The sequence below is a fragment of the Gossypium arboreum genome, chromosome 7, assembly GCF_025698485.1.
Source record: "Gossypium arboreum isolate Shixiya-1 chromosome 7, ASM2569848v2, whole genome shotgun sequence".
NCBI classification, from domain to species: domain Eukaryota; kingdom Viridiplantae; phylum Streptophyta; class Magnoliopsida; order Malvales; family Malvaceae; genus Gossypium; species Gossypium arboreum.
The window spans coordinates 101469904-101483478 of record NC_069076.1 but is presented as its reverse complement, the minus strand read 5'-3'; the positions used below and the strand labels follow the sequence as shown (position 1 = coordinate 101483478).

Below are 13575 nucleotides of genomic sequence, written 5' to 3'. Positions count from 1 at the left end.
TTTTGGCTCCGGAAGTTGGATTTTTGGGTCATATTGTTTGGTGATGGTATACGGGTTGATCCTAGTAAAATTTCAGCCATTGTTGATTGGAAACCACCAAAAACGAATCGAAGTTAGAAGTTTCTTGGGGCTAGTGGGTATTATCGGCGGTTTGTAAATGGATTTTCTATAATTGCTGCTCCTATAACTAGATTACTCGAAAGGATGTTAAATTTGAATGGACGGAAGAATGTCAACGAGTTTTGAAGAATTGAAAAGTTATTAACAGAGGCACCGGTGTTAGTACAGCCGAATCGTAAAGAATTTGTGGTGTATAGTGATGCTTCTCTAAATGGTTTGGGGTGTGTGCTCATGCAAGAAGGAAAAGTGGTGGCATATGCTTGAGGCGATTAAAACCTCATGAGAGGAATTATCCTACTCACGATTTGGAATTGGTGCGGTGGTGTTTGCTTTGAAAATTTGGCGACATTATTTGTATGGTGAAAATGTCGGGTATATACCGACCACAAAAGTCTTAAGTACTTGATGTCACAAAAAGACTTGAATTTGAGACAACGAAGATGGTTGGAGTTGTTGAAAGATTACGAGCTTGTTATTGATTATCATCCGGGAAAAGCGAATGTGGTTGCTGATGCTTTGAGCAGAAAGTTGTTGTTTGCTTTGAGAGTTATGAACACTCAGTTGAACGTGTCAGATGATAGCTCGATTCTAGCAGAGTTAAGAGCAAAACCAATGTTTTTACAAGAGATTTCTGAAACTCAGAGAGATGATCAAGATTTGCAAGCCAAGAGAAAACAGTGTGAAGTAGATATAGAGTCAGATTTCAAAATTGGTTCTGATGGGTGCTTAATGTTTAAAGATCGGATTTGTGTACCGAAGAATGAGGAATTGATTCAAAAGATCCTACAGGAAGCACATAGTGGTTATTTCTCGATTCATCCGGGTAGTACGAAAATGTATAATGACTTGAAGAAAATGTATTGGTGGAATGGAATGAAAAGAGATATATCAGAGTTTGTGTCCAAATGCTTAATTTGTCAACAGGTGAAAGCCGAACACCAAGTACCTTCAGGATTACTCCAGCCTATTATGGTTCCTGAATGGAAATGGGATCGGATTACTATGGATTTTGTTTCAGGATTGCCATTGACTCCAGGAAAGAAAGATGCCATCTGGGTGATAGTTGACAGATTAACTAAGTCGGCTCATTTTATTTCGGTACGTACGAATTATTCTCTTAACAAGTTGGCTGAACTGTATATTAAAGAAATTGTTAGATTACACGGAATACCATTATCGATTATTTCAGATAGAGATCCAAGGTTTACCTCACGGTTTTGGCAAAAGTTGCAAGACGCGTTAGGTACGAAGTTAAATTTCAGTACTGCTTTTCATCCACAAACTGATGGACAATCAGAGAGAGTAATTCAGATTCTTGAAGACATGCTCAGATGTTGTGTATTGGAATTTCAAGGTAGTTGGGAAAGGTATTTACCGTTGATAGAATTTGCTTATAATAATAGTTATCAGACAAGTTTGAAGATGGCACCTTATGAAGCATTATATGGTCGTAAATGTCGGACGCCTTTGTATTGGACTGAACTCAAGGAAAATCAGATTTATGGAGTTGATCTAATAAAAAAGCTGAAGAAAAGTGAAGGTAATTGAGATTGTTTGAAAGTTGCTTCAGATAGATGTAAATCTTATCTGATTTAAAACGAAAGGACATTGAATTTCAAGTTGGTGATAAAGTATTTTTAAAGGTGTCTCCGTGGAAGAAAGTCCTTAGATTTGGACGGAAGGGCAAATTAAGTCCGCGTTTTATTGGGCCGTATGAAGTAATCCAAAAAGTTGGACCGGTAGCATATCGGCTAGCATTACCACGAATTAGAGAAGATTCATGATGTGTTCCACGTATCTATGTTACGTCGGTATCGTTCGGATCCTTCACATGTAGTTTCACCGACGAAATTGAACTACAACGGATATGACCTACGAAGAAGAACCGATTAAAATTTTAGCTCGAGAAGTCAAACAATTAAGAAATAAAAGTGTTGCACTTGTGAAAGTGTTGTGGCAAAAGCATGGGGTAGAAGAGGCTACATGGGAACCTGAAGAAACTATGAGAAACCAATACCCACACTGTTTACGGTAAGATTTTCGAGGACAAAAATCCTTAAAAGGGGGGGAGAGTTGTAATATCCTGAATTAGGGCCTAATCGGAATAGTGGTTTCGTGACCACAAATCCGAGATAGAAATAATTATTTTACAATGATTTTGATGTTTATGATATGATTGCATGATTGTGTGAAAATTTCGTGATGAAATTCTATGCCTAAAGTGCTTAAATTGAAAGTAGGGACTAAATCGAATAAGTTGCAAAACTTGCATTCTAGAAGTTTTTAGTATGAAATTGTTTTGGAATATTAATGAGGAGGTCTTAAATAGCAATTTGACCAATTTTAAGTTCATGGACAAATTAGGACATGGAAGGAATTTTTGGAAAGTTTAGTAGTAAGGGTATTTTGGTCATTTAGTTATTAAAATGAATTAAAAACAAAATTAAAAGCCAATTTTTGTCCATCTTCTTCATTAGGCCGAAATTTCAAGGGTTCTCCATAGCTAGGGTTTGTTTCAAGCTTCCAAGCTCCATAATCAAGAAAGACGTGGAATCGACCTCAATCGAGGAAAAGAAAAGATTGTGGACTAAATTGCAAAATCTTTGTATTTTGGTACCAAGGTAAGTTCATGTGTAAATAATGTAGCATAATGGTTATTTTAAGTTATTGATGTTAATTATATGCTATGCTGAATTTTATTATGAAATGTATGCTTTGTGGTTAATTTCAAATAATATGTAAATTATGTGAACTACTTGTTAAATATAATTGTTACTGAGTATTGATTTCGCATTCTACGGAAGACGGCAAGGATAAGTGATCGAGGGAAAAAGCCCGTTTGAACCTTAGGAATAGATTAGGATACAAGTGACATGTCACTAGGATGGTTGAGCATCCGAACTCGTTGAGTTGAGTCCGAGTTCACTTATGGATGCGAATGTTCGAACTCGTTGAGTTGAGTCCGAGTTCGTGAGATGTAACTAGGCATCCGAACTCGTTGAGTTGAGTCCGAGTTCACTTATGGATGCGAACGCCCGAGCTCGTTGAGTTGAGTCCGAGTTCGCTTATGGGCGGGTTACATGATTGCTTGATTGAATATGTAGCACTTATGTGCAATTTATCCGTGTATCCGAATTATATTCCGATGTGTTCAACGGGTAAAGTTCTACTCAAATGGAGGAAAATTTCGAGATGTAAAGAGACGTATTGGTAAGTGATATGAAATGGATATTTTGGACAGGTATGTATTTAACCCTCGGGTTGAGTATTGATACAACCACTATAAGGTAATAAGATGATGAAAAATGATTAGAAATGTGATACGTGTTTTAGTGATGCATGCTAATGTTGATTGGTATGACTGTTTGTTATGTTACTTATTATTTGCATATGAACTTACTAAGCATTTATGCTTACTCCCTCCTTCTTACTCATTGTAGTTTTGGACAAGCCAGCTCAGGAGTCGGGATAGGTCGAAGGCTCAGTCACACTATCCAGAAGACTTTTGGTAAATGGCCTGTAAATTTAAGTATGGCATGTATAGCAATATACCTTTTTGTGTAAATGATCTTATGGTATGGTGATGGAATGGTTGAGGAAATGCTTGATAATGATAAATTATGAAAATAGTTAGTTTAGATTATATTTGATGTTAAGGAAAATTAATAAGATACTTAGTGCATAAAAACTCATAAAAAGGGATGAAATTTGTCATAAACAGAATACTGCAGCAACACTGACGTGAGTTTGAAAATTTACTAAAAATCATAGAAATTGAATTTGGTGATGGACTACATATCAAATTGAAGCTTATTATGTCTAGTTTCACATGAAACAAATGAAACAAGTAAAGGAATTATATGTTAGAAGATATTAGAATTTTAGTGAAACAGGGTCATAGCAGTTTCTGAATCCCCTGTTCCAACTTTAGAAATTCACCATAAATTGTAAAGATATAATTAGGTAGTGTATTTTATATTATCAGAATCCTTATTGAGTCTATTTTCAGAATAAATAAACCTCATATTCATATGAATTTTGTACAGAGAGAAATATGGTTCGTAGTAAACAGAGGTCAGACCAGTCAAGTCCTGAAACAGGGTAACTTTAACTAATAAACTGTACTAATTGGTCCAACCAAAATTCTAAAAAAATTAGTAAATAGGTATATGAGTCTAGATTCAGGGAAAATTTACGGATCTTGATTTCGAGTTTCGTAACTCGAGATATGATTTTTCTTGTGACTGTGATGCAAGTAGCTTAAAAGCTGCGAATGTAGAAATAAATAATCTAAAGTTCTAAATATGTTAAATTAAGCTTAGTAACACCTCATACTCGACTCCGGCGACGGTCTCGGGCGTGGGGGCGTTACACTCGGGGCACGCTGAGGTATTTTTTAGTTTTAAATTGACTCATATTGCGAGAGGTGAGTTAAGCCTTTTAATTTTTGTTTTTTCAAAATCAACTCATATTGCTAGAGGTGAGTTGAGCCTCGGGACACGCTGAGGTATTTTCAATTTTTGTGTTTTAACTTCAACTCATATTGCGACAGATGAGTTGAGCCTCAAGACACGTTGAGGTATTTTTAATTGTTGTTTTCAAAATCAACTCATATTGCGAGAAGTGAGTTGAGCCTCGGGGCACGCTGAGGTATTTTTTAGTTTGACTCATATTGCGAGAGGTGAGTTAAGCCTTTTAATTTTTGTTTTTCAAAATCAACTCATATTGCTAGAGGTGAGTTGAGCCTCGGGGCACGCTGAGGTATTTTCAATTTTTGTGTTTTAATTTCAACTCATATTGCGAGAGGTGAGTTGAGCCTCAGGACACGATGAGGTAATCTCAATTTCTGTTTGTCAAGAATCAACTCATATTGCGAGAGGTGGGTTGAACCTTTTAATTTCTACTTTTTCAAAATCAGCTCATATTGCGAGAGGTGAGTTGAGCCTCGGGTCACATGTCGAGGTATTTTCAAAATCTGTTTTTCAAATTCTGTTTTCAAAAATCAACTCATATTGCGAGAAGTGAGTTGAGCCTTGGCTCACGTGCTGAGCTATTTTCAATTTCTGTTTTCAAAAAATTTCAACTCATATTGCGAGAGATGAGTTGAGCTTTTTAATTTCTGCGAGAGTTGAGTTGAGTCTTTTAATTTCTGTTCTTCAAAAATCAACTCATATTGCGAGAGGTGAGTTGAACCTCCGGTCACATATCGAGGTATTTTCAAAATCTGCTTTTCAAGTTAAGTTTCAAAAAAATCAACTCATATTGCGAGAGGTGAGTTGAGCCTTGGCTCACGCGCTGAGCTATTTTCAATTTCTGTTTTTAATGTCTGTTTTTAGAGAGTCAATTCATATTGCGAAAAATGAGTTGAGCTCAGGATCACATGCCGAGTAGAGAATAAAGATTGAAGCTGATTAAAGACGTCAGATTCTGTCTCCTTAAAGTTGAAGTGGAGTTGATCGAGGGCATCAGACTTGCCTTTCTTGAGTCGCAGAAGAGAAGACCAAAACCTTATCTCACTGAAGCGATAGAAGAGCATATTGAAGTTGTAGATCTTATCTTTCTGAAGTTACAGTGAAGCGGATCGAAGCCACAAATCTCATATCCTTGAAGTTACATTGGAACAGATTGAAGCTACAAGTCATATCTCCGAATTTGCAGTAGATTGAACCAAAGCTACAAGATGCGGTGGACTGAAAAGGGACTAACTAAACAAGAAGAGTTCCAAAGCAAGTCAAGACCTAGCAAGACCGGGCAAGTTTGGTCTTCCTTGAAAGTCTTTGCTCTATTATCGTTGCACGACAATGAGCAAAGAGGGGCAGCTGTAGAAGCCCAAATTGCCCGGGCCCGATTATATCAAAACCCAACCAAACCTCTAAACCCACTAAAACCCTTAACCCATGACCCATTTACATCTACCCAAACCCATTACAAAACCCAAATATTAAACCCAATTCAAAAGCCCATTAAGCCCCCCAAAAAAACCTAACCCAAAAAAAAAAAGAAAAAAGAAAAAAGAAAAAAACCTAACAAAAAAAAACTAAAAAAACCTAGCCACCTAACCACTTTCCCACTTGCCCCATTTTTCCTCCCATTTTTCCTCCCATTTTTCCTCCCATTGTCTACCACCACCACCTACAAAATAGAAAAAAAATAATAGAAAATCATGTAAAAGATGGCTATAAAAGCCATTCAAAAATCATGTAAAAGGGAGGAGAGAATTTTGATCAATACAAAGAATTTATCTTCAAAAATACCTAAAGGTGATTTTATCTTCGTTATTATTTTATTTTTATTTTTTTTCCTTTTTTCGAATCTATTAATCTATATATATACATCATAATAAAAAAATATAATAAATATATATATACAAAACAAATATAAAAAAATTACATTTTTCGCCATCACAGCGTGCGGTGGCGTGATGACGGACCATGCCGATGGTCGACCATTGACTGCCCTTGGCAATTCCCTTCCCCTCCTTCTCTCTTCTCTCTCTCTTCTTTTTTCATTTATTTTTCGTATTTACCTTAGATTTCATATTATTTTGCTATTTAATTTAGCTTTAAATATTAATCATGTTATATATGTAATATTGTTATCACTATTATTTTTATATATTGTTATTATTATATTATATTTAGCTATATATATATATTTTCTTTATGTTCCGTTTCTTACTATTGTATGCATATATATCTATTATTATATTTATTATTAATATTGTTAGCATTAGTACTTTTACTTAATGTGTATGTAGATATACATGTACATATTAATAGTTTTTATCATATGTGTATATTGTATATATTATATTTATATTATATATATATTCCTAATGTTATTAGTTGTATATTTCTTGTATATTTCCATGTATATATTTTATATTGTCTCATGTACATACTCAAATACTATTATATATATACGTATTTTTAATACCATATCATGTATATAGTATTATATTTATTTTATCCTATTATATTTATTATTAATATTAGTACACATATTTTATTATAGGAGTATATATATTCTTTTCTTTATATAGTATTATTTTCATATATCGTTATATTTATTATTATATTTATTATTTTTCTCTATTGTTACTTACTATTTTGTTTTAAATTATTATGTATTATTTGGTATATATCGTCTTTTATTATTACTCTTATTATCATTATTAGTACATGTCCATTATATATGTAGATATTTTAATACATATAAGTACATATTCATGTAGTGTTGTTAGCATATATATATATAAAATATATTTTTCTGTTATTAATATTTCTAATATATGTTGTATATTTTCATTTTGGTATGTCATGTATATATATATATATGTATATGTATGTTTTATGTATATATTGTTATTTTCTATTGTCATTATGAATATATTATTTTTCTTATTATATTGGTAGTACATCATTTCTATTTTTTTGTAAATATTAATATTGTTGTTTTAATATTCTCGGTTTTAACATTTCATTATTAATTGCATCATTGTTTTGTATTATTTACTTAATTCTTATTTTAAACAATGTTTTACTCATAATTTTAATTTCAATAAATAAGGCAGCATGCCGATTTAATATTAAGTCATTGATTTCATCGCTATGTTGGGTGAATATCAATCGACTCGTGTTAAAACGGTACGTCCTTGTAAAAAAAACGAAACTTGAAATTTCTCGTGTTTTGATCGGATCACGATTCAATGTTACTTTGAACTTGCAATTTTGAAAATTAAGACAATACTTGTTTAATAAGATACCAATTTTGGGCGTCATGAGGGTGCTAATACCTTCCTCGCGAATCGACTCGAACCCAACTTTACTTTGGCTTTTGACATAGACCTAAATTCGCCTTCATTTTTGCGCAAGAATAAGTTTTCTTTTCTAAAAAGGATGATTTATTAGGTGTCCGGTCACACTGGAAAAAGATCGGTGGCGACTCCTGTTTATTTTAAAAATCAAAATTTAAGTTTTCAAGTTTTCAATAGATCGCCACAATTAGCGACCCGAAACCAAAACATATTTTTTCACGTCGCTACACTGAGTATGGTATACTCAGTGGTATTTCCATAATCCGAACACTTAATAATATAACAATTAAACTTAAAATCACAATAACAATTATAAGTATTCATTTATTTGTTTTATAGATAAAATTTCAATTACTTACCATATAAATTCTATACAAGTCATATAACAAACACAATAACATATTTGTTCAATTCTTTTCATTTACTTACCGTATAAATTCTATACAATATATTCACAATTCACTTGTTTTCACACTTTACTTCTTAACAATATACCATTTTAATTCATTCTAACATCAATCATCATCCATTTGAACTTCACTCATTTCATGAACCTTTTGGTTCATGTTTTCAATCTCATATCTCAATTTCAATTCTCAATTCAATTTCTCATTTCATTCCAATAGCTCAATCAATCAAATTCACTCGACTTATCTTTTCACTTATTTACCCCTATTAACAAGACTCGGACCTTGGCGGATACACGGATCCAACCAAACACACCAATATGGCACCCAGTGCCTCATCGGATAGTTCGAAGCAATATTTGACACCCAGTGTCTCATCGGCCTAGCCGAAGTAAAGTTGGTACCCAGTACCTCATCGAATCTATCCGAAGAAATATAGTGACACCCAGTGTCTCATCGACTCGAGGTCAAAGAATCCCTAAACACTTCCAATCCTATGGCATGCCAACTATATCCGACTCAGCCCGAAACCGTTAATAGGGTATTCAATTCACTTTCAATTTTTTCAATCAATACACATTTTAATTAATCACATAAATTCATAATTCAATACAATTCAATTCACTTTTCAATAACAAATATCCAAATATCACAAATCTCATATTTAAAATTTTCAAACAATTTATATTTCAATTCAATTCAAATAATCAATATATATTCAATATTCAATATATATATCTATATATATATACGTAATTCAATCAATCTAAATTCAATAAATTCATCACATACTATATCAATCCATTTCATTTGCAAAACACAATAATTCTTACTTCAAAACACTTAATATACATATTAAGAAATAAATTCAACAATTAAGTATTAGGTTCGGATTATAGAAATACAAACCGTAATTTTCGAGCTAACTCCCGTTGACTTTGTCTTGTCCTTTCTTAGCCGAGATTTCTGGTACCACATTGACTACGAAATTAATACAATTCATAATCATTAATACATTACTAATTCATATCTTGAGTTATAGAATTCTAAATTAAGATCCGCTATTTTTTCCTGAAACTAGACTCACAAATCTTCTTACAATAAAATTTTCAGAATTTTTAGTTTAGCCATTAAGTACAGTTTATTCTTTAAATTCACCCCTATTCTGCTGTCTGACAGTTTCGTCCCTTCTTCACTAAAAATTAATTATCTCACAGTACAGAACTCGGATAACATTCTCGTTGATTTCTAATGAAAATAGACTCATTAGGGATTCTAAAAATATAATTTTAAGCCTCTAATTATTTTTATTCAATTTTTGGTGATTCTCCAAATTCAGAACAGGGGAACCCGAATTCATTCTGACCTTGTCTCACAAAATTCATTATATCTCATAATTTACAATTCAATTGCTTATATCGTTTCTTCTATAAGAAACTAGACTCAATAATATTTAATTTCATATTTTATTCATCCTCTAATTCAATTTCTACAATTTTTGGTGATTTTACAAACTTAGACTACTGCTGCTGTCCAAAATAGTCTTAGTACAAAATGTTGATTTACTTTAATTTCAATTTAATTCTAACTAAATTCACTTACTTTTCTATCTTAATTCATACTTTATTTCTATTCAAATTTCATCCATACTCTCATTTAAATATTAAATTTCCAGCATACTTTCCTAATTTCAAAATTTCATCAATTTAGTCCCTACAACATAAAACTTATAACTTACTTTACAATTTGATCCTATTATCAATTCTAGCTTGAAATTTACTCAATTAAACCCTTAATTCACTATTTTATTCAACATGAACTATACTTGAAAATCTATAAACTCTCAAAATATCAACTTAATTTCATCAAAGTCTTGTTCCAAAGCTTCTAAAACATCAAAATTTAAGAAGAAATGACTTAATTGACTTACCAAATTAAACTTTGAGCCTTGAAACCCAAATTTTCCTTTTCTTTTCTTTCTTTCTTTCTCCCTGTTTCTTCTCTGTTTCGTTTGCTTTCATTCTGTTTCTTATGTTTCTTTACTTATTTATATAATATAATATATAATATAATATACTATAATATAATAATAATTTAATATATATTTTAACACATAAAAATATCAGATTTTTATGTTTATGTCATCCTCACTTAGGAAAAATGGCATAATTGCCATTTTGGTCCTCTTCATTTTCTTTTAATCTACAATTCAACTTTCATCGTTTATTCAATTTAGTCATTTTTCCTATTTACTCTTAATTAAACTAAATTTACTTAATTAAACTCTAATTAACCACTCAATTGACTTCGTAAATATTTTTAATAAATATTTACGAATCCATTTTTCAGAAACGGAGACCCGAAAATACACTTTTTCGGTAACGGTAAAATTCGGGTCGTTACACAATTACCGAAAGGTAAAAGGGTAATCGGATTCAAATGGGTATTCGCAAACAAAGATGGATCTCCTAGCAAGAAAGATGTTCGCTACAAGGCAAGATTAGTAGCTAAAGGCTACGCTCAGAAGGAGGGAATTGACTACAATGATATATTTTCCCCTGTTGTGAAGCATTCCTCCATTAGAATTTCGTTGGCCTTGGTAGCACAGTTGAATTTGGAGCTAGCTCAACTTGATGTTAAGACGGCTTTCTTGCATGGTGAGTTAGAAGAGAGATCTATATGACTCAACCGAAGGATACAGATCTTGGTAGTAGAAATTGGGTTTGTAATTTGAACAAATCGCTATATGGATTGAAGCAATCCCCGAGGCAGTGGTATAAGCGATTTGATAGCTTTATGAGAAGGTAGAAGTACACAAGAAGCAAATATGACAATTGTGTGTATTTGCAGAAGCTGCATGACGGATCTTTCATTTTTCTACTCTTGTATGTTGATGATATGTTAATCGCTTCGAAGAGCCAAAAGGAGATAGATAAGCTAAAGGCTCAGTTGAATCAAGAGTTCGAGATGAAAGATCTAGGTGAGGCCAAGAAGATTCTCGGCATGGAGATAAGTAGAGATAGACAGAGAGGTAAGCTTTGTTTGAATCAGAAGCAATATCTGAAAAAGGTATTACAATGTTTTGGTGTAAATAAAAACACAAAACATGTAAGTACCCCACTTGCTTCTCATTTGAAACTTAGTGTTCAATTATCTCCGAAAAATGAAGAAGAAAAAGAATATATGGCAAAAGTCCCATATGCTAATGCAGTTGGGAGTTTGATGTATGCGATGGTGTGTACGCGGCCTGACATTTCACAAGCTGTTGGAGTTGTGAGCAGGTATATGCATGATCCTGGAAAAGGACATTGGTAAGCTGTGAAATGGATTCTACGGTATCTTCGAAAAACCATAGACGTTGGTTTAATTTTTGAGCGGGATGAAGCACCTGGTCAGTTTGTAGTTGGATATGTTGATTCCGACTTTGCTAGTGATTTAGATAAACGTCGTACAACTACGGGGTATCTGTTTACTCTTGCGAAAGCCCCAGTGAGTTGGAAGTCTACCTTACAGTCTATAGTAGCTGTATCTACTACAGAGGCGTAATATATGGCGATTCTGAAGTCATTAAGGAGGCTATTTGGCTTAATGGATTGTTGAAAGACTTGGGAGTTGTTTAAAGCCACATTAGTATATATTGTGACAGTCAGAGCGCTATTCATTTAGCGAAAAATCAAGTCTATCATTCAATAACCAAGCATATCGACGTAAGATATCACTTTGTGCGGGAAGTCTTTGAAAAAGGAAAAATTCTACTTCAGAAGATTCCGACAGCAGATAATCCCGCAGATATGATGACCAAGGTGGTAACAACAATCAAGTTTAATCATTGTTTGAACTTGATTAACATCCTGAGAATTTGAGCACGTTTAGGTGTATGGCGCTCAAGAGCGCATTTGGAGGCACTACAAAAGATAGCTTTATCAAATTTGGGGAGTTGAAGGAAGTGTGTGAAGATGTGATTATCCTAATCAAATCTTCAAGGTGGAGATTGTTGAAAAGTCAAAAATAGTGGGAGGTGTAATTGGTACCGAAAGAAGAAAGTAAAAAGTGGTTGGCAAGTTGAGTTTAAAGTTGAATAGGATAATTGCAATTTTGGTCCCTAATTTTTTAGGCCATTTGCAAGTTAGTCACTGAACCTTAACTATAAATAGGCCTAACCATTTCTCATTTCAACCATCCCAACCAATCTTTCTCTCGTAGTTTTCTCTCTTCTCCCATTTGAGAATTCTTAAGGAATTCTATTTGTTTGTAATATTTTGAAGATAGTAAAGTTATCATCTGGTGTTAGTGCCCGAGGACGTAGGTATAATTTACCGAACCTCGTTAAAACTCTTGTGTTCTTTCTTGTCCTACTTTTCTTTCAATATTTGAGGGTATAATAATAGTATTTAATTGTGCTATTAAATTACTATAGAAGGGATATTCTGACTAAGGAAAGACTTGGTATTTAAGAGATCCATGTGATCCACCTCTCTTCCTTGGGAATTAAACTTTGTGTGATTTTTTAGTACAATAATTTAGAGGCTTCCGACCCTATTGTAATAACAGTGACTAATGATATGAAAACATATTCAGATGTCTTCGGCCTAATGAATGACTTTATAAGTGAAGAGAATCTTTGTTCTTTTTATAAACAACATATACAAAGTGTAACTTCATAATTGGCATAAGACTCAGCATAAGTTATAAGAAATGGGAAAGTTTATCCATGAATGCTCATTGAGTTTTTTAAGCTCATGCGACGAAAAGTATAAGGTCCGAAATTGGGAGCTTCGTATCATCAATTATCTCGAGGTTATACATAGTTATTTTGGATGTTTTTTTATAATAGAAATTGGCATGTACGGAAGAACTTATTTTTCATATTGTAATGTAGAATTTGAGCTATAACGCATAGTCTTTTTTAATATTTTTAGTTAAGACTTTTTTTTCATGGTTTACTTTAATTGTGTTTATGGTTTGAATTATGAGTTTGAATAGGTTTTGAAATTGAATTATAATGTTTGATTCTTAATGAAATGAATTGGTGATGTTTGAACATGTTTTTCTGCTTAAATTTTAGCTTAAGGGGTCTATGGTCCAATACATTTTTCTTAGGTATCGGTATCCAAGTTGGCAGAATGTCAAAAATTACATTACATGAATTTGGGTACCAATAACTACGCCTTAGGTACTGATACCTTGGACCTTGGATAGTGCCTCTACACTATTTTGATCATTTTGAGCCCT

General features: G+C 32.9%; 2 long non-coding RNA genes across 2 annotated transcripts; one reads left to right on the top strand and one right to left on the bottom strand.

The window, feature by feature from the left end:
* The first annotated feature begins 2575 nt into the window (after nucleotides 1-2575).
* LOC128295138 (uncharacterized) lies at nucleotides 2576-3818 on the top strand. The gene is made up of 2 exons (XR_008285461.1): nucleotides 2576-2741; nucleotides 3561-3818. It is a non-coding gene; the product is annotated as an uncharacterized LOC128295138 (long non-coding RNA).
* Nucleotides 3819-9147: 5329 nt separating this feature from the next.
* LOC128295252 (uncharacterized) lies at nucleotides 9148-10315 on the bottom strand. Its single transcript, XR_008285597.1, has 2 exons — nucleotides 10274-10315; nucleotides 9148-9324 (listed from the first exon to the last, which is right to left on the bottom strand). It is a non-coding gene; the product is annotated as an uncharacterized LOC128295252 (long non-coding RNA).
* Between the last annotated feature and the right edge of the window lie 3260 nt (nucleotides 10316-13575).